Source organism: Equus quagga, chromosome 5 (assembly GCF_021613505.1).
Source record: "Equus quagga isolate Etosha38 chromosome 5, UCLA_HA_Equagga_1.0, whole genome shotgun sequence".
Lineage (NCBI taxonomy): Eukaryota > Metazoa > Chordata > Mammalia > Perissodactyla > Equidae > Equus > Equus quagga.
In genome coordinates, this window is record NC_060271.1 from 106,819,166 (window position 1) to 106,845,306 (window position 26,141).

Here is a 26,141-nt window from a genome sequence, read left to right on the forward strand (position 1 = left end):
TTTAAACTTAAATTGCAAGGACAGTTTGGTCATTGTAATAAATGTAAAAAATACAGCTAAACAAAAAGAGGAAACTAAACATCAGTCATCATTCTACCACTTTTGTAAACACTGTCAACTCTTGATTTTCTCCAGATTTTTTTGTGTGTGTATGTACAAACGCCCACACACATATATACACACAGACACACGTACTTAACTATGCAGACCACAAAGGGGTGATCAGAGTTCAAAGATAGGCAAGAATATACTAATTAGGGATCAGCTTAATTTGCTTTCTTACTGCTGACCCAGAAAACAAGCATTGCAAAGGATGACTAAGATAAGGATGCATGTGAATGGGTACAGCTCTCCAGTGCTTCTCCGGGTCCTCACAGAGGTAACCCAAACTGGTGGTCAGTGCAGTGTGTAATCTGTCAGCCATATTTATACCATCAGGCTTGGGGAGGGATGTCATCAATACTCAGCAAGTGGTGTAACTGCTATTAAAAAAGGCGATTGTTTGTTGTGACACCATTCTGTACTTTTGTGTTCCATTTCTTACTATGTCTTCAGAGCTGTAGCAGGCCTGGCCATGGCCTACCACAGATAGAAGCACATGTATATGAGTATTTTAGCAATGTGTAATGGGTTTATTTTGTACATCTGCTTTTCATATGAAAAGCATTTTATGAATATTTTTCCATGTTAATATTTCTGTACCACCATTTTTTAGTTGGCAGCATAGTATTCAATTATATAAATGACAGTTATTTCATCTGTCCCTAATAATTTTAAAGCAAGTTTTCACAGTTACAAACAACATTACCATATACCCACAAGGATATCTTTTGTCCTTGTACACATGGTTATTTGGTTATGAAAAATTCCTATCTGGTCAGAGGATATGTACATTTTTAAGAGTTTAGATATATGCTAGGAAGGTTTTCCCTGAAATTTCCAGGGTTTTCCCCCCCCATATCTTTGCCCATAAAGGGTATCATTATAATAATCTTTTCTATTAAGCAAAAATTGGTATCTTATTGCTAATTAATTAACATTTCTTTGTCTTCTAGCAATTCAGTATCTTTTTTCCCCCATATATTTTTTGGACTTATTTTGTGAAAACTTGTTCATGTCAGTCATTTAATAAATATTTATTCATTGTCTACTATTTGCCAGGCATTGGTCTAGGTGTTGGGCAAATAGTGGTAAATAAGGAAGACTCGTACCCTGAAGAAGCTTCTATTTTATTTGAGAGAGACAGTAAACATGTAAATAAGTAATTTCATGAACTAAAATATAATAATGTATGTATGTTTTAGATGTCTGTTACATGTCCAGTTGGAGATGTTGAATAGGCAGTTTGACATATGCATCTAGAGCCCTGGGAGAAGTTAGGTTAGAGATACAAATTTGAGAGTCATCAGTGGATAGGTAGTACTTAAAGCTGTGGGAGTAGATGAGGTAATTTGGGGAGAAAGAAGACACAGAGAAGAGGAGGATGGTTGAGGTTAGAACCCTGGCTGATTCCAATATTAGAGGTCTGCTGAAGGAGGAGAACCCAGCAAAGAAAACTTTACGAGGAGCCAATTAGATAGGAAAATACCTGCTGAGTGGTTTGTTATGGAAGCCCATAGAATAAAGTCTTTCAGGAAGGAGGGAGATATAAACTGTGTCAGATGATGCTGAGAGATGTAGAGTACGACGAGGATTGAGAATTGAGCATTGACTTTGGTGACTTTGATAACGTCAGATCAGTGGACAGCTGAGCTAGTTAAGGAAATAATGGGAGGAAAGGAATTGCAGATAACAAGAAAGAGTCTCCTCTCAAAACCTTTTGCTGAAATGCGTAGCAGAGAAATGGGGCATCAGCTGGAGCAGGACCTTTGGAGGGTTTTTCTAGGATGTATGATACTAAGTTATGTTTTGTGCCAGTGGGAATGAACCGGTAGAGAAGAAACTGATGTTGGAAAAGATAATGCAGATAACTCCAGGAATAAAGTCTGAGAAAATGAAAAGCGATGGGATCCAAGGTAAAGTCGAAGAGCAAGGAGAATTGATTCAGTTTAAGAAGAGATAAGGCAGACGATGAGTATGTATGCAGGTAGGTTGGTGGAACTGATGGAAGATGGGTTCTTATCTGATTGTACCCATTTTCCTTTTTTAACTATAGGACATGGTTATTAGCCCAGAGTCAAAGTTGGAGGGTGTATTGGAGAGTTAGCAATGAGATAAAGCATGTGAAATAGTTTTGGAGATTGGACGGTGATAAATATTGTGGAAAGTGGGAAAATTATATATATAGTGGGATAAGTGCAGTAGGATTGTCTGGCATTGATAAGTGACCCATTAAAATTGGAAACTGTAAGTGTAAAGTGAGTCTAGTATGTAGCTATTGCTCAGGTACAGGTGTGGGAAAAGGATAGCTGGGATTTATCGTTGTTATAGTTCTGCTTGGCAAGTATAATGGAGAGAGAGGGGTTTTGAGAGTTAAAGTGTTTGTAAGGGAGTGGTTATAGTGCGGGTACATGGAATCTGGGCTGAGTAAGAAGGAAAGTAAGGACAGGAAGGTGGGGTGGATAGTAAAAATTGTTAAGGTCAATGAGATCATTCCTCTGAGATAGGAAAATTGGTGTAGGGGGAGAATTAGTCAGTTACCTGGAAAGATTGGATGATCTGAATGAATTACTTGAAATAGAGATTTTAAAGATGATGCATTTATGAAAGGTGACAACATTTACTGCATGCCCATGTGACCTGAAGTGGTGATGATTGTTGCGGAGCAGGTCAGGTATTCAAGAGGTTGGGGTGTTTTGATAGATCATTTGAGAGGATGTTGAGGTCACCGAAAATGATGCACAAAAGAACTGTTGGAGGAGAGAATGAGGCAGGTGCCTTGTAGTATCAGTATGTGAGGTGGAATGGCTAAGAATTCCAGAACTGCAGCTGCAAGGAAGGGTAAGAGGTGATACACTGTCATGGCAAGCACTTCAGGAGAGGCTGGGTTTTTGAAGGAGAAAGGAGAGGTATTTGGAAGCAACAGCGAGGATGGAGAAGGCTATCTACCCCATTTCTAGGTCCTGCAGTATGTGGAATATACTAAAGAGGAAGCAGAGTCCTTGGGGGACAGCCAGGTTTTAGTTACAACATAAAAGTGAAGGGAACCTAGAGAAGAGCTTGAGAATGGAGAGAAGTTTCTTGATGGCCCTTGAGATCAAAGGATGCCCATTTTTCTATTGAGATATTTATCTTGTATTAGACTTTTCTTAAAAGCTCTTTTTCTATTAGGGATTTTAATCCTTTTTTTTATAAGTTGTAATTTTTTTCTGGTATGCCTTTAAAATTTCCATATGACTTTTGGATGTAGATAAGTTTTCAGTTACTATGTAGCTAAATCTATCAATATTTTTCTTTATGCTTCAAAAGGCTTGCCCACTCCCACTGTTTATGTGTGTGTGTATATTTAATATTCACTCGACTTTTGTTGACTTTTGTTGTTGTTACAGCGGTTAACCGGAACCCTACTGCCTTTCTCAATATACGTCTTAACAGTCTCCCTGTTTCCAGTATTAACCCACATATCAATACATCTGCCACATTACTGCCAGTTATCTTTTAAAACATAAGCTAAATATTAGTCTTCTTCCTAATAACCTTCTATGATTCACAGCCCCAGATATTTTAACATTATGGTTCAGGTTAACTGCTATAACAACAACAAAATAAAATGACCTAAACAAGATAGACATTTATTTCTCTCTTATGTAACGGTTCTGAGGTAAGCCCAAGTTGGTTGTTCAGTTCTATTCCATGAGGTCATTCAAGGGTTCATCTTCCTTCCATTTTATGCCGTCAGTATAGAGAACTCATCCACCTGCTTTTGTGAGGCTAGGTCATTGGTGTGTCCATGTTTAGTTTGCAAGAGGAGAGACGGAGGTATTTTAAGGCCAGCACCTTTTCTTTGAAGCAAGTGAGATTGGAAGTCACACACCAGTTCTGCTCATTTTCTGTTGCTGAGAACTTACTTACATGGCCATACAACTGCCAGAGAGGCTGGGAAATGTGGTCTTTAGCTAGGAGGCTCTGTATCCAAGAAGAAGGCGAGAATGGATGTTGGAGTCACAAACAGTAGTCTGCTCCAAAAGGCAATTTGAGGATTAGCAAGATGATTTGAACAAAGGTAGTTATAGTGGGGCTGGACTTGAGAGATATTTAGGAGGTAGAATGAAGAGAGAGAATGTATTTCCATTCGTTTGAGATGTTGATTATGAGGTGTTTAGAGATTGTTTGTGTAGATATGTACAGTTGTCAATTTGATCTACAGATCTGGAGCTCAGGGGAGAGGTCTTGGCTAGAGGCAGGGACTTGGAAATCATTCGTGTTCAGTAGTAGTTGTAGTTGGAGAGTTTGAAAAAGAAAGGGTCGCTAGTATTAAATGCTGCTGAATTGTCAAGTAGAATGAGAATTGATAAGGGGCCTTTGATTTGGGTCTTAGAACAACATGGACCTTTGCAAGAGTGATTTCAGCAGAGTCACGGGGTGAAAAATAAATTGTAATGGGTTAAGGAATGAATGAAAGTAAAGAAATGAAACAAAGCTCAGACTATTCTTTGGGGAAATTTGGCTGTGAAAAGCAGTAGGGGGACTGGTTTAATTAGGGGAGAAGCAAGGTTAAGGCAAAGTTTTTACATTGAAGTAAATTTGATCCTGTTTCTTGGCTGAAAGGAAATGTGAGTGGTGGTGGAGAGAATAAAGGTATCAAAGAGAAAATAGAAATGATGGAGCAAGGTTCTAAGAGGGCTTGGAAGGAGACAGGATCAGGAGGTGCCTCTTCTGAAAAGGAGGAGAGTACCTTTTTTGGGATCGTATATCTGTAAAGGGCCGAGGATTGGCGCAAATACAGTTTAGCTTTAAGGTTGAGGAGAAGATAGTAAGAGAAGATCTTTACAACAGGGCCTCCTTTTTGTCAAATGGAGGAAGCTAGGTCTTCAGCTGAAAGTGAAGCAGAGGTGGGTAGGTAGGATACCTGAAGAATAATGGAAATGGCTTTTTATTGTTGTTTTAAGAGCTGTTGTAGGGAATAGACAAAGAAACTGACTAGTTACCAGTGATAGAACTGTTGTACCGCATTAGTGCCTAAGTGAAGGTAGAAATCAACCATTTTTTATTATGCCTATTAACGTAGCAATGTCACTATTCAAGAACTTTCATTACAACATCACCTGAAAATAATGTTATCCATTTTTACCTGTTAAAAGGTCTTTCCTCTAGAAATTAAAGTTGGGGGAAATTAGCATTAAGGGGATTAGACAAGGTACTATTCCAAGGTAGGTAAGCTTGTCTTTATTTTAAAAACTGCTCATTAGTGAATTTCCTGTTCTGTTAATTATACATTCACGTTACCTTTTTCCCAAAGTCTCAGAGGATAACAACCGTGTATTCATAATTTATCTTTAGCCTTACTCAAAAAGTGAGTGAAAAAAAACCCCAGAAATACGAAGACAAATGTTTAATGAGAGGTAGAAGTACCTTTATAGAAAGGAGAAAAGCAGTACCCAGATACGTCACTCCATAATTTCATCCTCTTGCATAAAGTCTTCTTGATTCCAATGTGTAATGCAAACCTATGACTCCTGGTATTTTACTTGAAATACCGCTAACACAAATTTTATGTTTATTGCATCCCCATAATATCCCAGTATAGAAGAAAGTCCAGTTTCCTTTTAAGACTACTGCTTCTAACAAAGCTTACGTTTTCTCGATGTTAAAATGACATTGTAGTCCCAGAGGTCTTCACAATAAAATATTAGCCCACGTTTGTTACCTCTTGTCTTTTTGACTACAGCCATTCTAACAGATGAGGTAATATTTCATTGTGGTTTTGATTTGCATTTCTCTGATCATTAGTGATATTGAGCACCTTTTCATGTACCTGTGGGGAATTTATATGTCTTGTTTGGAAAAACATCTGTTCAATTCCTCTGCCCATTTTTGTAATCAGATTTTTTTTGCCATTGACTTGTGTGAGTTATTTATATATTTTGGATAGTAACTCCTTATCAGATATATGATTTGCAAATATTTTCTCCCCTTCTGTAGGTTGCTGTTTCATTTTGTTGATGATTTCCTTTGCTGTGCAGAAGGTTTTTAGTTTTTTATCATAAAAAAGACAGGAGATAAGAAGTGTCTGTGAGGATTTGGAGAAAAGAGAACCTGTGTGAACTGTTGGTGGGAATGTAAATTCTCATAGTGCAGCTACTATGAAAAACAATATGGAGGTTCCTCAAAAAATTAAAATAGAACTACTGTATGATCCAGGAAAACCAGTTCTATATGTATCCACAGGATATGAAAGCAGGATATCAAAGAGATACCTGCACTTCCGTGTTTATTGCAGCAGCTTTCACAATAGCCAAGACATGGAAATGACTTAAATGTCCATCAGCAGATAAATTGATAAAGAAGACGTGTATGTATATTCAATGCAATATTATCCAGCCACAAGAAAGAAGGAAATCCTGCCATTTGTGACAACATGGATGGACCTTGAGGGCATTATGCTAAGAGAATAAGCTAGACAGAGAAAGACAAATACTGGATAGTATCACTTATATGTGGAATCTGAAAAAAAATAGCCCACAATGTAAATTCTGTATATTGTTATGAAAAAGAGTGGAAAACAATGCTTAAACTTAACAACAAATCCCCAGAATATATGAAGCAAAAACTGACAATTTAAGGGAGAAAAAGACAGGTAAACAATAATGGTTGGAAACTTTAATACTCCCCTCTCAATAATTGATAGAACAACTAGGCAGAAGATCAACAAGGAAATAGAAATACTACAAACCAACTAGACTTAACAGACATCTATAGAATACTCACCCTACATTAGCAGAATAAATATTCTTCTTAAGTACACATAGAGCATTCTCCAGGATAAACCATGTGCAAGGCCATAAAACATGCCTCAATAAATTTAAAAGAATTAAAATCCTGTGAAGTATGTTCTTCAAGAATAGCATTAAATTAGAAATTATGACACAAGGAAATTCGCAAATATTTGGAAATTAAACAGCTCTCTCCTAATTCACCAGTGCCTCAAAGGAGAAATCATGAGGGAAATTAGGACGTACTTTGAGAGGAATGAAAACGAAAATACAACATATCAAAACTTATGGTATGCAGCTAAAGCAGTACTTAGAGGGAAATATAGCTGTCAATACCTGTATTAAAAAAGAAAATTTCAAATCAATAACCTAACCTTCCACCTTAAGAAATTTAAACCAATAAGTAAATAGGAAAGAGCAAGTTAAATCCAAGACAAACGTAAGTAAGGAAATTATAAATGTTAGAGATTAGAGTGGCAATAAATAGAGCAGAGAACAACAACAGAGAAAAATCATGAAACTGAAAGTTTGTTCTTTGAAAAGATCAACAAAATTGGCAAATCTTTATAGTCCAACCAAGAAAAAAAGAGAAGACTAAAATTACTAAAATCAGGAATGAAAGGGGGGACATTACTACTGATTTTACAGTAAAAAAAAAAAATGCTATGAACAACTGAATGCTAACAAATTAGATACATAGATGGAATGGACAAATTCCTAGGAAGACACATCACCAAAACTTACTCAAGAGGAAATAGAAAATCTAAATAAACCCAAAACAAGTAAAGAGATTGAATTAATAGTCAAAAAACTTTCCACAGAGAAAAGGCTAGGAACAAATGGTGTCACTGGTGAATTCTACCAAATGTTTAAGTAAGAATTAATAGCAGTCCTTCACAGACCCTTTCCAAAAAGAAAAGAGGAAGGAACACTTCCTTCCCCACTCATTCCATGAGGTCAGTATTACTCTGATACCAAAATCAGATAGAGACTTCACAGGGAAACTACAGACCAATCTAATGAATATAGGTGGAAAAAATCCTCAACAAAATCATAGCAAACCACATCCAGCAACATATAAAAAAGATTATACACCATGACTAAGTGGGCTTTATCCCACGAATGCATACATTGGTTTAACATTCAGAAATCAGTTACTATAATACACCATATTAATAGGATAAAGCACAAAAATTCTCAATAGATGCAGAAAAGCAATTGACAGAATCTAAAACCCTCTCATGATAAGAATGCTTAGCAAACTAGGAATAGGAAGAACTTTCTCAACCTGATTGAGTGCATGTACAAAACATCCACAGCTGGCCGTCATACGTAATGATGGAAAGACAAGATGGCTTTCCCTTAATATCAGGGACAAGACAAAGAAGTACATTCTCACCATATCTATTCATCACTGTAAATGTTCCTAGGACAGTTAGGCAAGAAAAAAATGAGAGGCATCTAGATTGTAAAGGAAGAAATAAAATATCTGTTTGCAAGTAATATGAACTTGTATGTAGAAAGCCCTAAGGAATCCACTAAAAAACTATTAGAACTGATAAGTTCAACAAGATTGCATGATACAAGACCAATATACAAAAATCAATTGTATTTTTACAAATATTTGTACAAATTTATAGTACAAATAGTTGTACTATATACAAGTAATTCCAAAAATGAAATCAGGAAAATAATTCTAATTACAATAACATCAAATAGATTAAAATAATTAGGTATAAATTTAACAAAAGAAACACAAGACTCGTAAACTGAAAACTACAAAACGTTGAAAGAAAGAAGTGAAGATCTAAATAAGTAGGAAGACATTCCGTATTCATAGATTGGAAGACTGAATATTGTTAAGATGGGAATACTCTCAAAATTGATACACAGATTCAACACAATTTCTATCAAAATCTCTGCTTGCTTTTTGGCAGAAATTGACCAATTCTGATCTTGAAATTCATGTAGAAATACAAGAGATCCAGAATCTCTCTAAAAGAATCTTGAAAAAGAACAATGAAATTGAAGGACTTACACTGTCCCATTTCAAAAGGTACTGCAGGGCACTGGCCCCGTGGCTGAGTGTTTAAGTTTGTGTGCTCCTCTTCAGCAGCCCGGGGTTTCACCAGTTTGGATCCTGGGCACGGATATGGCATCACTTGTCAGGCCATACTGGGGCAGCGTCCCACATAGCACAACCAGAGGAACTCACAACTAGAATATACAACTAGGTAGTCGGGGGCTTTGAGGAGGAGGAGAAGAAGAAGAAGAAAAGATTGGCAACAGTTGTTAGCTCAGGTGCCAATCTTAAAAAAAAAAATAAGTTACTGCAAAGCTAGAGTAGTCAAGATAGTGTAGGAGTATTGGCATAAGGATAAACATGTAGACGAATGGAATAGAATTGAGAGTCCAGAATTTAATCCTTACGTTTATGGTCACTTGATTTTTGAAAACAGTGCCAAGACAAGTCAATGAAAGAAGAGTTTTTTTAATGAATGGTGCTGGGACAACTGGATATCCCCATGCAAAATAGTGAAGTTGAACCCCTACCTCACATCATACACAGAAATTAACTCCAGATGAGTCAATACATCTAAATGTAAGAGCTGAAACTGTAAAAACTCTTAGAAAGAAACATAGGAATAAATCTTTGCAACCTTGAGTTAGGCTAGGCTTTCTTAGATATGACAGCAAAAGTATAAATGACAGAAGAAAAACTAGATAGATTATGTAAAAATAAAGAACTCTTGTTCTGGAGACAACCAATAACAAAGTGAAAAGACAGTGTACCGAGTGGGAGAAAATGTTTATAAATTATATATCTGATAAGGGGCTGTATGCAGAATATATAAAGAAACTGTTTCAACTTAAAAAAAAGAGAGACGATCCAACTTAAAAATGGGCAAAGAATTTGAAAGACATTCTTCCAAAGAAGAATACAAATGACCCATGGGCTCGTGTTCAACAGATGTCAGCTTCATTAGTTACTGAAAATGTAAAACAGTGAGATACTACTTCATACCAACTGGGATGTCTATAATAAAAAAGACAATAACAAGTGTTGGTTAGATCATGGAGTGATTGGAAACCTCAGACATTGCTGGTAGTAACGTAAAATGGTAACAGCTGCTTTGGAAAATAGTTTAGCAATTCCTCAAAATTGTTAAACAGCGAGTTACCATATGACCTAACATTTCTACTCCTAGGTATATACATAAGAGAAATGAGAACATAGATTTACACAAAAGCTTGTACATCAGTGTTCAAAGCAGCATTATTCATAATAGCCAAAAAGTGGGAACAACCCAAATATTCATCAGATGATGAATGGATAAATAAAATGGGATATATTCATATGGTGGAATATTATTCAGCAAAAAGAAAAGGAATTAAGTACTGATACGTGTACAGTGTGGATGAACCTTGAAAACTATGCTAAATGAAAGAAGCTAGTCACAGTGGACCACAAATGGTATGATTCCATTTATATGAAATGACCAGAATGGGTAAATTTGAATGGACAGAATGTATGTTAGTGGTTATCTAGGGCTGGGGTGAGGAATGATGGGAATGGAGAGTGACTGCTAATGAGCTTGAAAATGTTCTAAAAGTGATGGTGGTGGTGGTTGTGCAATCCTGTAAGTATATTAAAACCGTTGAGTTGTACACTTCACTTGGGTAAATTATGTCTCATTAAAGCTGTTAAAAAACACTTGTTGAAATATTAATACTTACTAGGAAGTAATACTTATTGCTATATTAATACTTAAAACAGCAATTTAAAAATAACTAAAAATAGAGATTTGGGCTCTCACTGATTATAGATGTGTAACTAATACTACTACTGGGGCTACTAGGACAACTAGTTCTTTAACTTAGCAGAGAAAAGGGAAAAAGAACTTTTCCCATGGTAACTAGGAAAGAGTTGAGGAAAATGCAAGCGTAGAAAAGGGGTTAAAGATAATGTTTGGAACTGAGGAGAATGAAGTCTCCTTAAGGAGTTGTGAGAGATAAAATATAGGTGAAAAGAGGAGCATGGTATGAGTTGAGAGCCAAAAAAAGGATGAGTGGAGAAGAAAAGTAATTAACAGTACTATCGTTTGGGAAACCTGAGTCTAAGATGGCCTAAATCCTGTAACCAGCAACTTGGAGGGACATAGGAGGAAGGGAGACCAAGCAGGGAGGCTCAGGATGGATATCAGAGGAGAAAGGATTGGTGTTGGGCTGGTGGCCATGGTGTAGGTTTGCAGCATGTTGTTTTTTGGTTTGTGAGGTCAAAACTTGTGAAGTTGTAAAGTTTTGGTTATCTTTTTTTTTTTTTTTTTTTTTTTTGGTGAGGAAGATTAGCCCTGAGCTAATATCTGTGCCAATCTTCCTCTATTTTATGTGGGATGCCGCCGCAGTGTGGCTTGATGAACAGTGCTAGGTCTGCGCCCGGGATCCAAACCCACGAACCCTGGGCTGCTGAAGTGGAGCATGTGAACTTAACCACTACGGCACTGGGCTGGCCCCCTTGGTTTTATTTTTTAATGTGTAATCATACTCATTTTTCCAACACCATCAGCTGCAAGACAGTGACAAGCTCATCTCATTTTGCATGGGGTGTTCCCTGTTTTAGTACTGAAAGTGCCATGTCCCAGGAAATCTCTCAGTCCTGGGCAAATAGACAAGGTTGGTCACTCTAGTTGTAAGATACACTGTTGACTTATAATAATACCTTTTTTGCTGTGCGTGTGTGTGTATGGAGAGAAGGGGGAAGAAATACATTTTAAATGTTTACATCTACGTTAAAATACAATGTGGAAAAATATAAATTATAGAAATAAGAATTAGGGAAATGCCACTAATATTTATTGACTATTACATTGTTAAGACCCTTTCTAGTTAGGCACTAGAATTATCAGCAACAAGACATGGTCCTCGTCATAAAGGAACTCACTGTCTGATAATAGCAATTCTTTGAGAAGGTTGGCAACTTTTCCTCAGTAACACAGGCATGTTTCTAGTAGAAAAAAATTAGAGCTGTTGGTAAGAATGTATTGGTGCTGAAGTCTTCACTAGACCATGATTTCTGTGAAGGCAAACTTCGTATCCATTTTCTTTACCATAAGCTTACCAGTGCCTGATAGATTTCCTGATACCTAGCAGACCCTCAGTAAATATTTATTGGAGAAATCAAATTAACAAGGGAAGACACGGAGACTAAGATGATATCTTAGGGATATCTCAGAGATGGGTTTGGTTTAAACCATGACATTTTTTGCTAATAAATAGCTAACATTTATTCAAACTTAATTTGTGTCAGGCCCTGTTCTAAGTGCTTTAAGTTTGTTGGCTTGCTAATCCTTATGTTATTGTTCCTGTTTTTACAGATAAGGAAACAGAAGCACTGAGAGTTGACTAACTTGCTGTAGTGAGTGGAGAGCTAAGACCTGAAACCTGCCTTTTCACCACTCTCAGGAGTTAGCTGTGGTGTGGAAACGTTCTGTGTTATTAGGTTCAGCTGAATGTTTATTTAAAGAAATACACAGATTTTTTTGAACTAGTAAATGAAAAATCTTTGGTGGTAGAACCACCACTTAGCAAGCTAAGTGATTTTTTGCACATTAAATGAATAAATGAGCTTCATTGGGGTAAGATATAAGTGTTTCTTCAAAACCAGTATATCTCCCCAAATTGGATATCTTTTGTGGAGAAATTGATGCATAATAAACAAACTAAAAGATAAACCAGCAAATAAACTCCTTTCGGAAGAGTATGATGTAATCAGTTTAATTAGCAAGCTGTTATTCATACTCTGACATAAAACGGAGACAGGAATCTCAGGTAACTAATGGAGAAAGTCAAAATCTAGTTGGCCTTTTATCAGGCGGGAATAAGAGGCACAGATGGAGCCTTGAACAATATTTCTCCCAAGAATGGTGTAGTTGTAAAGTGTTGTAGCAAACTCTGTCTTTGTGTGACTGCAGCTAATGCTTACTCACTGAGAAACTTTGATCCCAAAAGTCATAGACTGTCAGAAACTTGTCTGTATGTGCAGTCATGTGCCACATAACAACGTTACCGTCAGTGATGGACTGCATATATGGCCGCAATACTGTAAGATTAGTACCGTATAGCCTAGGTATATAGTAGGCAATACCATGTACATTTGTATAAGTACTGTAGGGGAGGAAGAAATTTTCCTTTACCCTTCTAGGTTCTTCTGGCTGGTCTAAGAATTAAATTGACATGGGACACATTAACAGGAGGAAAACAAAAGTTTGATAACATGTATGCTTGGGAAAATCCCAGGAAAACTGAGTAACTTGCCAAAATGGCCAAAGCCCTCACCTTAAATACCATCTTCAGCTAAATACAAAAGATGTTGGGGGTGAGAAGAGTCAGGGACTTCAAAGGGAAGGAAGGCAGTTCACAGGTAGGAGAAAAGGAGCAAATGTTTGGAAAATAAGCGTTTTTTGGCCACACAGAAACAGAAGAACACAGAGGGGAGCTCAGCAGACAGGCTCTTCTAGGTTCCTCTCTGTCTACCACCTAGTTCATGTCATGCTGAGGTGATAGCTCACTTCCTGAGACAGATTTTTTTTATCTGAATTCTTTTAGGCAGTTAAGGGGGAGATAACAAGAAAAACTTTGAGTTTTGTTTCTTAAAAATAATCAGCCTAAAATAATCCTCGTGTTGAACAAACACTTTTCTGGGTGGCAAATTTTGTTCCCTCTTCAGTACATTCTATGATGTTCACATGATGATGACATCACCTAACAATGCATTTTCAGAATGTATTCCCATGGTTAAGCGATGCATGGCTGTTTTATATCAGTAAGAATAAAATATCCCACTCTTGCCTGGAGAATCTAAGTCATTTCAACATAGAGAAGCAGTCTTACAGCCAGGATACACAACTTCAGATAAGGGATTTCTGGACACAGCATCCACATCTATCTTTGTACTTCCTAAGGAAAGAGGACCTTGGGTTCAGTTTGCAGTCCAGTCCCAAAGGAGACCCCTTTACACACAGCTCTGCTTTGCTGCAAGCCTATCAAAACCCTGCTTCATATAAATTACGTTTAAACGCCACTCTTCCCAAAATCTTAGAATAACTCTTATCTTTTCCTCTGTTTTGTGAGATGGCCCAAGTTCCTCTGGTGTGTGGTCTTCCTCATTGCAGTGGGTCAGTAAACCTGAGTTTGTTAGGCGACAGGTTTTTTTCCTCTGGTCTTTAGGCGGATTGGGCTAGCGCACCGCCAACTCTTGAGACCTACTTTGAAAGAAAATTAAAAATGGATCAAGATGAGAGCTTGTGGCAGAAATTGCTAGTAAAACAAAACTCACTAGTAAAACAGAACTCATGTACTTTCAGGTTTCATTTTTAAGTTCTTATAAGGTGGTATATCTACATTATGGGTCTCTTGAATCTTTTTTTCTTTTTGTGTTTTAAAATCAGAATTTTAGAGCCATAGGGAACTGTGTAGGTAATCTATCTCAATAGTTGTCAGATGTTTTACAACTTTCAAAACTTGTCATAGAAAATACCTGTGCAGCAAAGTACTGTTTGAACACTCTCTTAACCCTAATTCTCACAGTTCATATTGCAGAAAAGCACAGCATTTATAATTTGACCAGAGTTACACATCTTATTTATGGATCTGATTCTTGACCCATTATTCTTTAGTTTTTCACACTAAAAAAATAATATTTAAGGGGGCAGCCCCATGGCATAGTGGTTAAGTTCAGCACGTTCCACTTAGGCAGCCTGGGTTCACAGGTTCAGATCCCGGCTGCAGACCTACACCACTCGTCAGCCATGTTGTGGCAGCGACCCACATATAAAACAGGGAAAGACTGGCACAGATGTTAGCTCAGGGCTAATCTTCCTCAGCAAAAGAACAAAACAGTGTTAAAGTTACTTATAATTACTCATTTGTGGTGATGTTTGTGGCAGTAGTTATTAAAGTAGAATATAAATGCAGATAACACTGATTAATTAGGGAGCAATTCATGGAAGAAACTCATTCCTTCTAAATGGGAAAGCTCATTCCTTTTCTAACACAAATACTGAAAAATACTGAGGTTGATGAGCAGAGAAATTCATAGTAAAAAAAATAGGCTATTATATTCTGTTTCCATGAGAGCAACATTAATTAAATTGTGGGGCAAAATTTTAAAAGTGTGAGAAGGTACCAGTAAGACCTCATTCTATTTTTTCATGAATCTCACATTTAATGAATCTTCTTTCCTGTCAGCTTTTGACATTAGTTTTTTTTGTCCTGAGTGTAGGAGAGGTACTTTCTCTACTTTTATCTTTCATCATAGACTGGCAAGACTTCAGGGCAACTATTTATCTGGCTCCTTTTCCTGTCTCCCTTGAGTGCTTTAGTGGATCCCTTACCTCCACTTTTGTTTATTCAGTGCTGCCATGTGTTTATTGCCATTGTGAAGAGAGTCATTGTTACATCACTTACAATAATTACTTTTCAAAGGTTAGTCATGGATTGTTTAGGCACTCTTTAATATATGGGAGCCATATTATGGGCTTGAGGCTGACTATACTGGACAGATTGGATATTTACATACTGAAAAGTAATGCTCAAAAATAAGCAAATAACAATGACTTTTATTTAATATACCTGCAGTTTCTTCCTCATTCCCAACCATGTGTGTCTGTTCAGTGAATTAGCTTCATGAATATTTATTTAGCACTCAGTTTAGTTAGAACAGAGGATACAGAGACGTGTTCCTGCCTTCAAGGAGATTGTTATCCAATGTGAAAACCAACTAGAGTGTTTATGTAGGCAGCAGCCTAACTACAGGGATTTGCCTGTTGAGCAAAGCGTGTGTATAGTATATGAGTTGTGGTACTGGCGATAAGGAGTGGTGGTGGCTGTGACTGGAGGAACTTAATTAACTCACAGGTCATTGAATAGCTGGCTTTGACTCTCTGTTTACTCTATTAAGCACTTTAGATAGGGAATATGTAGGCAAGGTGCCTTGTGAAAGGATGCTAATAGGAAGGAGTAACTAATATATCCTGATTCATTTGGTGGGTTCCATAAAGGTCGTGAGGTTCGTTTCACTTGGTGTAATTAAGAATGGAACAGTTCAGCTGAGCCTTAGCTGCCTAAGATTTTGCCAGCAGTATGGGAGAACGGAGGATATTTCATATGAGGATAGTGTGAAGAAAGCAGAGGTGGTGCTGACATACTAGGCCTTTTGGGGAAATAGTTTCGTTTGACTAGAGTGATATGCTCAGTTTGGGCGTAGTAGGAAATAAGATGAGCAAAGCAGATTGATGATAGTTCATGGAGAACTGTAAATACTAGCCCAAAGATTTAGACTTCGGGATTTTTTTTTCCCACAGGTTAGCAACATGGTCAGTATACATAGGACATATTGGAGAAGAGAAACCCTGGGGCTCAGAGGACCTATTACTATTACAGCTTCCACACTTGAGTAGCATGGAAGGCAGGTATGACTGCATGAGATTTTAGTGTGGAAGAATAGGACTTAAAACATGACTGATAGGTTACAAGGGATAAGGGAGAGGTGCAGTGTATGTGAAAATGGAATTTGTGGGAGAATAGTTGCTTTACTGTTTTGATTTTAGGCACTGGTATTTTCAGAAGTTTTATTTAGCTGTTATTTATGCCTGCTTAGCCTCAAGAACAGATCAGGAGCCACTAGAAAACTTTATTTTTAAATCAAGTCTTGGGAGAGAGAACTAGAACATCAGAGAGCTTGAAGCGTCTTGCAGTTAAAACTATCCCTACACAATAGACTATGGTTCTTGTTGGTAAGCATGATAAAGATAGAAAAATTTTTACCCCTTGTCTTCTTCACCTGGTTTAAAATCTATACCATGCTTTATTTTTCCTCTTTCTTTTCTGACTCCAAAAACGTTTTTTTAGCCTACTGCAAGCCTACTTTACATAAAGGAACTCTCGGTATGCTGCCACAATTTTTAACAGAGTAGGGGGGTATAATCCGGAGGACTGGTACTGGAAATTTACTTCTGAGTTATGAGTACCTGCCTTATGTTGGATCTTCCATTGGAGCTACATTGGTAAACTTGGCTCTCAAAAGAAAAGCTAGATTCAAGTAAGAGAAAAGGAGAGAATCTCAGGTTAAGCCATTCTTCCCTCACTACTTGAAGACCATCTGTTCACATTGGGGAATGTTTCAAATAGACCTTTAAAATGAGAAGGGAGGGGAATGTGGTTCTTTGGGGGTGAAAAATGTTACTCTTTACGTCTAAAGCGCAGATATACATACAGTACATAAACAGATATGCACAATATCTGTGGCATTAAAATTTCATGGAGAGAGGCCATTAGGAAAACAAGGTTGAGAGACACTCCATTAGAGTAGGAGTTTTTTGGGGAGTGGGAATCATGTTTTCTTGAAACCAAAAATTAAACTTAATCGTCTGACAGAAGCTATTTTGGTACACCACTCAGGATCTTTTAATCTTTAAAACTGTTTTGTTTCACCAAGGGAATTTCTTCTTGATCCTGTTGAACCCAAGAGTTGATTCCTAACAATTTATGCAAATGTAAGCGATACTTATCTTAAGAATTGTTAATCAGGAACACTTTCTAAAAGATGGTCAAACAAGTAAATAAGCTATAAGTTATTTTCATCGGATGAAATATTTGAGGAGTCATTTTCTTTATTTTGAATCCTTATATATTGCTATTATAGTTAACTTTTATATTGAAATATCTAGAAGTCAGTAGGATTATTAGATACTTCCTTTATATTTTTGTGTGGTAATAATTGTGGTTTGAGTATTTCTCCAAAAAACAAAAATTGTGTCCAAAAACTAAAACTACAGATTCTGTGCTTTTACAAAAAATATTTTATAACTGTATATTGTATTTACTCAAAGCCAATTTATCATCTTTTTAAAATTATCCATTGGATTTCATGGTACCCTGGTAGTTTTAGTAATTGGATTTCAATATTTCCTGGTACTCTGGTAGTTTGAGACAGTAATTGACAGCTTGTTTAAGAGAGTCACAGGTCTGAGAAGTGAACCATGAATTACTGAAATACTGATAATTCCATTTGTTGTTTCTATAATATGAATGGAGTTTATAAATTATGTATTTTGAATGGTACCACATATACAATTAGAAAGTAAGTTAAAAATGGCCTTATAATTAAAACACTTGCATGTAGCATAGATGGACAATCCCACTTCTCTGTGTTTAAAATATAATGGAAGCAGGATGATTTATGAGCAAAGTACCCATAACATGGCCATGAGAAACCTTGTTTCCCACAGTCTAAGTTTAAATTTTGCTCTCTGGCCATTGAACCTTGTGTGTGTGTGTGTGTGTGTATGTCTGTGGTGAAAAACACATAACATTAGATCTACCCTGTTAACAGGGTACTTTTTAATCTTACATGATTGAAACTCTATACCTATTGAACAGAAACTTCCCATTTCTCCCTCCCCTCAGCTCCTGGCAAGTACCATTTTACTTCGTTTCTGTGAGTTTAACTGCTTGGATACCTTACATAAGTGGAATCAGGTAGTATTTGTCCTTCTGTGACTGGCTTATTTCACTTAGCGTAATGTCCTCAGGTTCATCCATGTTGTTGCATAATCACAAGATTTCCTTCTTTTGTGTGGTTGAATAATACTTCATTGTATGTATATACTACATTTTCTTTATCCGTTCATCCATCGTCCCTCAGTGGACTTTTGGGTTGTTTCTACCTCTTAGCTATTGTGCATTATGCTGCAGTGAACATGGGAGTGCAGATAGCTCTTTGAGATCCTGGTTTCATTAAAAGTGGGATTGCTGGATCCTATGGTATTAGTTCTATTTTTAATTTTTGGGAAACTTCCACTCTGTTTTCTGTAGCAGCTACACCATTTTATAGCCCCACCAACAGTATACAAGTGTTCCAGTTTCTCCACATCCTCCTCAATGCTTGTTATTTTCTGTTTTTGTGATAATGGCCATCCTAACAGGTGTGAGTTGATACCTCATTGTGGTTTTGATTTGCATTTCCCTGATTAGTGATGTTGAACATCATTTCATATACCTGTGGGCTGCCATTTGTACGTCATCTTTGGAAAAATGTCTGTTCAAGCCCTTTGCTCATTTTCTTTAATCAGAGCTTTTTGTTTTGTTTCTTTGTTATTTGTTTTTTTAGTGTTGAGTTGTAGGAGTTTCTTATGTATTTTGGTTATTAACCCCTTATCAGATAAATGATTTGCAAATATTTCCTCCCATTCCATAGGTTGCCTTTTTACTCTGTTGTTGATTATTTTCTTTGCTGTGTAGAAGCTTTTTAGGTTGATGTAGTCTCACTTGTCTATTTTGCCTTTGTTGTGTGTTTTGTGTGTGTGTCACATCCAAGAAGTCATTGCCAAGACCAATGTTATAAAGATTTCCCCTTGTGTCTTCTTGTAGGAGTTTTATAGTCTCAGGTCTCGAGTTTAAATCTTTATTCCATCATAAGTTGATTTTTGTGTATGGTGTAAGAGAAAAAGGCTCAGTTTCATTTTTCTGCATGTGGATATCCCGTTTTCCCAGCACCATTTGTTAAAGAGACTGTTCTTTCCCCATTGTGTATTCTTGGCACCCTTGTTGAAAATCAGTTAATCACGTATATGTGGGTTTATTTCTGTGCTCTCTTATTCTGTTCCATTGGTCTCTGTCTGTCTTTATGCTAGTACCACACTATTTTGCTTACTATGGCTTTGTAATATGTTTTGAAATCAAGAAATGTGAGGTCTCCTGCTTTGTTGTTCTTTCTCAAGGCTGTTTTGGCTATTTGGGGTCCTTTGTGGTGGTTCCATATGACCTTGGGTAGCATGGACACTAGCAATATTCAGTCTTCCAATTCATGAATGTGGAGTGCTTTTCTGTTCATTTATGTCTTCTTTAATTTCTTTCAGCAGTATTTTGTAGTTTTTAGTGTACAAATCTTTCACCTCCTTGGTTAACTTTATTCCTAAGTATTTTATTCTTTTTGGTGAGATTGTAATTGAGATTTTCTTAATTTCCTTTTTGGGCTGTTCATTGCCTGGTATACAAACAAAACTGATTTTTTATGTTGATCTTGTATCGTGCAACTTTGCTAAATTCGTTTATTAGTTCTAACAGTTTTCTTGTGGAATCTTTAGGGTTTTCTACGTATAAGATCATGTCATCTGCAAACAGAGATAATTTTACCACTTCTTTTCTGATTTGGATGCTTTTTATTTCTTTTTCTTGTCTCTCTGGCCATAGGACATTTAACATGATCTAAGATAGACAAAAAATAAAAAAGATGAGAATTCTTCTGGGTATATCAATTTTTATATAAGAGCTACTTATTTTAAAGTAATATCTGTTAAAGAAATATTCCCACTTTTTTTTTCCAGGTGAATTTAATGATATATTTTTTTATGTTTGAAAAAAGTTCAGTTGGTATTTTGATTGGAATTACATTAATTCAGGGTTTAATTCATGAGACAATTATCATCTTTACTGTAGTAAATTCCTCTATTCAGTTCTTCTATTTTTTCAGGTCTTTTATCTCCCAAAACACTTTGTGTATGGCTTACACGTTTTAAAGCTTATCCTTAGATGTATACTTTAATTTGATGTATCTATTGTAATTTGTTAACTTAAGGATTTTTAAAATCGTTTCTGATTGTTTTTTCAATTGGTTTTTGTTAGCTTGCTTTCCAGGAACACAATCATGTATGTTATAAAAAGTGAGAATTTTGTATTTCTACTATTTATAGTAACCTATTTTTTTCTCTTGTAGGTTTCAATTGCTTAGTACTTCTAGAATAATTCATTAACTTGTTCATGTTAAATATCTGTTTTGTGTTGGAGACGGACAGTGAATAAGTAAACATGTAGTATGTTAGATGTGATAAGTGCTATGGAGAAAAATAAAACAGAGTAAGGATGTCCTGGAGTTGTGATTGTGGATTGCTGGGGCTTTTTTGTTTGGTTTTTTTTTTAAAGATTGGTGCCTGAGCTAATGACTGTTGCCAATCTTCTTTTTGTTTTCTGCTTTTTCTCCCCAAATCCCCCCAGTACATAGTTGTATATATCTTAGTTGTGGGTCCTTCTAGTTGTGGCATATGGGACACTGCCTCACTGTGGCCTGATGAGCGGTCCCATGTCTTTGCCCAGGATCTGAACCAGCAAAACCCTGGGCTGCTGAAGCAGAGCGTGCCAACTTAACCACTTAGCCGTAGGGTCGGCCCCTGGATTGCTGTTTTTTTGTAGAGGTATCAGAGAACCTCTCAGCTTAAAGGCAGCGTTTGAATAGAGCCCTGAAGGAGGTTGGGAAAGCAAGCCTAGCGGGGGGTGGAAAAGAGCACATTAGTTAGCCCGAATAGAAAGTGCAAAGACTCTGGTCAGGAGCTTGTTTATGGTATTCGAGGAAAAGCAGGGAGGCCAGTGTGGCTGAAATAGCATTAAGGGGGAGAACAGTAGGAGAAATAATGTAGAATTACAAATAACAGATCATACTGGATGATAATAATAGGAGGTAGTAGTTAGTGAACAGTATGTGTGAGGCCTTGTTCTAAGTACTTGACAAGTATTCTTTTACCTCATCCTTACAATAACCTTAAGAGGGCATCTGTTATCTCCATTTCATAATGAACCTGACCTCAGAGAAGGAGAGAGAAAACCATTTTGCCCAAGATCATACAACCAGAAAGTTGTGAAACCAAGTTTCGTAGTTCGATATTTTGATTCCAAAGTACATATCCTTAATCATGACACTATACTAGATATGGTAATTCCAGTAGCAAAGTATAGATTTAATGTTATAGAAATAAGGGAATTATTTAAGGTTTGACTTTAAGCTATTATAGTTATGATTATACACATTTTATGTCCCCAGTAAGTTTCTTACAGTCAAGGAAAGTCTTGTTCATTTCTGGAACTCTACCCATAGTTTCTAGTATGTTCTCCTTTATATCATATTAGCTATTCAATGTATGGCTGTTGTTGAATGTCTTCTCAAGAGAGAACATCCTAAGAATAATCATCTTTATCAAAATTAAAGCATTAGATATTTTCACAAATACTATATATATACACAAAAGTACATTCACACACTAACAGAGTTGTAAGCTAGAGGGTAAATCATATCTATAGTTAACTTGCTTTTAAAATCTTTAAAAATGATAATTAAAAAGTACGTTTAATTCTGATCTGCTCTGTTGTTAGTTACCATGTTAAATAACTATTGATACTGCAAAGAATTATTTCATTATAATAACATTTGTCTAGACACTTCTGGAAAACCATGTCAGATTATAAGGGTCATGAAGATGTTCAACATTTAGAAGAGAGAAAGATGACTAAAGGAAAATTAAGAAAACAAAGAAACAAAGTAAGAAAACAAGGGATAATTGAGAATGGTGACTTGTAAACTCATGTTTACTTCATGGGGGACAGAACTAAGGAAACAGAGGATACCCAGTTTACAAATAGACCAAGATTTGGTTCCCTGAAGACATGAACCTACTGGTCTGTTGGTTCACCTCCCAGTACAGATAATCCTTAAGTTTTCCCTGTTTAATTTTTGTATCACCTCTATTTCCCTTAAATGTGCAGACACGTGTCGTCTGCCTTCAGACAGTAACTTGGACTTAGATACGTAAACTGTTCAGCAGACCAAGATGGTAGTACTGCCTCCCAGCCAATGGTTCTATTTTGACTGCTTCACCATATTTATCTGAAAACAGTGTTTCGATAATTATTTTATTGAATTTTTGTTCATTTTATTAAAAAAATGAGTGGATAGTTTGTTAATTCAAAATGCTTATGTTAATGATAAGAAGAGTAGGTCTTTACACCAGTGAAAATACTCGGCATACCAAAAAGGCAGTCAGTTGGATATCCGTTCGATTTAAGATTATGTATTATTTTGTCAAAGAAAAAGTAAAAAATTTTATGAAATGTTGGAAATATGATGATTGTCAGTTTGTATCTAAATGGCAAGGAGGTATGAGGGATTCTAACTCTAGTTTTCAGGGAAAGATCCACTCCTATAACATTCAGGTTTCCTCTTTTGCTCTCACACATTTCACTAAATATAGCTATTTCCAGGAAAGCATTGTATACCAAATAGAGAGAAATGCCTATAATCTTGTTCATTGTCTCTATTCTTTATCTATTAAATAGAGGAACCGAGTCTCTTATTTGTTAATCCAGTAAAACATTTGTGAAGTACCTACTACAATTTGGAAAACCTTTTTCGTAAATGGATGGTAATACTTACATTGGCTTAGGATGATGATAACTACTGTAATAACTAAACTAAAACATATCAGTGACTTAACATAATAAAATTTTATTTCAAGTTTATGTAATAGTTCAGTGCAGTTGCTCAAGTTGTTGGATGACTTTTTCCCTTTTAGTGACTCAGGGACCCAGACTTCTTGCATTTTCTCAGGCCTCACAGTGTTATGTAGCCTGCTGATGGGGAAGGAAAGAGAAAAGGACACATGATTTTTGCTTGCATTTCATTGATAAGAACTAGTCTCTTGGGCACATTAATATTCACATTGACTGGGAGATGTTGTCTTCGACTGGATAATTGCCTCCCACCAATAACGTCCATACTTTGGAAGAGAGAGCACAGATTATTTGTGAATGGGTAGTCAGCTCTGCTACAATAGTAATAATATTGATAATAATAGCTTATTAGTTTCCTATGGCTGCTGTAACAATTCACCACAAACTTGGTGGCTTGAAACAGCACAAATTTATTTTCTTAAAAGTTCTGGAATTCAGAAGTCCAAATGGAGTTTCACTGGGTCAAGATCAAGGTGCCAGCGGGGCTGTACTCCCTCTGGAGATTCTAAGGGAGAATCTGTTTCCTTGCCTTTTCTGGCTTCTAGAGCTGCATTCCTTAATTCTTGGCCCCTTCGTTCATCATCAAAGTCAGCAGTGTAGCATCTTTCTTCTTGCCTTCTTATAGTCGTCTCCCTCTGCCCCCCTCTTATAAGGACACTTGTGATTGTATTTAGAGCCTTCCCAGATAATTCAGGATAATCTTCCTGTCTCAGGATCCTTAATTTAATCACATCTACAAAGTCCCTTTTGCCATATCAGGTCACATACAGAGATTTCGGGATTAGGACCTGGATATTGTACCTTTGGGGGCTGTTATTCAGCCTACTACAAACAGTTAACATTTACTGAACATTTAATACGTGTGAGAATTTTGCGTGTATTAGTTTGTATTTTTCTGTCTGTTTACTTGGTTTCTTCATAATCCGCTCTACTTGTAGTCTTGTCTGTTTTTCTCAGTTAGGCTTTTCTGTTTGTTTTTCACCATCTTCTAGAAGGTGTCTTCATTTTGATGTCTAAAATTTTTATCAAAAAATCCTAGACCCTCAGGATTGCAAAGAATTTTTAGAGATTATCTAATCTAACCATCGTGCTCTGCAGTGTCCAGTGAAGTGTGCTGGGATTTTGGCGAGGGAAAAGGGAGAAGCTTATTAGTTTATTCTTTGGAATATATTTCTCTGTTTCTTTTGAGCTTTGACGGAAGTCCTTTAAATCTACTATTAAGCTTCTTTGGATTATTAATGTATTTAACTCTGCTTTCTTTTTTCCTACCTAAATCTGTCTTTTTCAGTTACATTTTAAAATCAAGTTGTGGATTTTTTCTTTGGATTTTTTCCCACAAAAATGTTGAATTTAATTTGGCCATTCTCATAATCTTGTGGAGATGACTTAATAGGAAAAAAAGGATGCACTTTGGATCAACAGCATTTCAATAGGGAAGAAGTAGTTGAAGACAAAAGCATTCATAGGTTTTAGTAGAAAGCACAGGAGTAGAAATAAGCAATTAATTGTGTAAAATGTTCTCATAACTGGATGAAATAAAACCAAAAGCAGATATGCCTGATTTAGAGTCATCATGTAGAAGAATTATGTGGTCTCATAGATTCGTTCAGGCAACAGATTTATTAATCACATGTTAGGTGCTAGGATTCAAAGATGATTAAGGCATAATCCTGTCCTAGAGAACAATAGTGAGCACAGAGACATGCAGACATTGGTCAGTGTCATAAGGGCTGTGATACGTGCAAAGATCACTGCAGAAGTTGTGATGCTTATAGTTGTGAGTAACAGAAACCACAACTCAAGGTAACTTAAACATTACAGGGAATTTAATGGTCATGTACAGGTATATCTGAAAATTACAGAGGCAGGCAAGGCTTGTGTAGTAGCTAAATTCCATCGTCACGTGCCTGTCCTCTTCCCCTTCTTTTGCTATTTCTCCTCGATGTTTTTGCAGATCAACTTTATCCTAAACCTGGCTCCCTTTGAGGTTGCGTGATGACTCCTAACAACCCACAGGGCTACCCCTAAAAAGAGAGCTGCTGTCCTCTAACCCTCAAACTGAAGTCCTAGAGTTTACTCTGACTAGATCAACTTTGATTTCATGCAGCCCTTTCACCAAATTGGGTAAAAGTATAAATGAGAGGCAAGTGAAAAGCAAAATTTAGAACTTTCAAAGAATTTAGTATATCCCTGAAAATTGGTATTAGTCTCATTGTGGCTTTATTAATTCTAACTTGGATTTTTCTTAATATACTGAAAATCAGTAATTCTTAATGAGTCGAAATGAGCTCAGAGGAGGATTCTAGTGCAGTGATTTTCTTCTAAAATTTTGTAGTCATAAAAGTGTCCTGTTCTCTCTTTGGAGATCTTTGATTTTGTACTCACTTCATTGCAGAAATTAAGAATCTGACAAACTATCTCTTCTCCCTTACTTCCTCCCGTGTAACTGGGGCAGTAGGTGGGTTTTGATTTTGGGTTCAGGTGGTTCATGGTTGACTACGTCACATCTCCGTTATATTTACAATAGGAAAATGCCCAGAACTGTCAGGGCTTGCCATAACGACCTCATACTATGATTTGAACAGTAATTTGGGAAACTTTCTATTTTTTACTTGGCTACTAATATACATTTAATCACACTATTTATAGTATATAATGCTTTAAAAACTGAATTATTAATACAAAGCTACTTTAATTTGAATGTAAGCACTTCCGTTTGTTCCCTGTCTGCATCATCTCTGGTTCACCACATTTACATTCGCTGCAGTTCTCCTTCTCTCTATGATAAGTGTTCATTCAGGAGCCATAGCATGTGATACTGCTATGGTATTGCCAGATCTTGGTTTGAAGAATTCGGGCAGGGAAGGAGTAGAAGGAGAGATTATTTGCTAAGAGTCTGACCAGGCTTAAATACAGTCTTTCTGCATCTCAACA

The 26,141-nt window shown here is 36.5% G+C and overlaps 1 protein-coding gene across 5 annotated transcripts in view; it reads left to right on the top strand.

Moving 5' to 3' along the window:
- MAP4K3 (mitogen-activated protein kinase kinase kinase kinase 3) overlaps positions 1-26,141 on the top strand; it is a 192,348-nt gene that overhangs the window by 75,224 nt on the left and 90,983 nt on the right. The gene's annotated exons all lie outside the window — the stretch shown is intronic.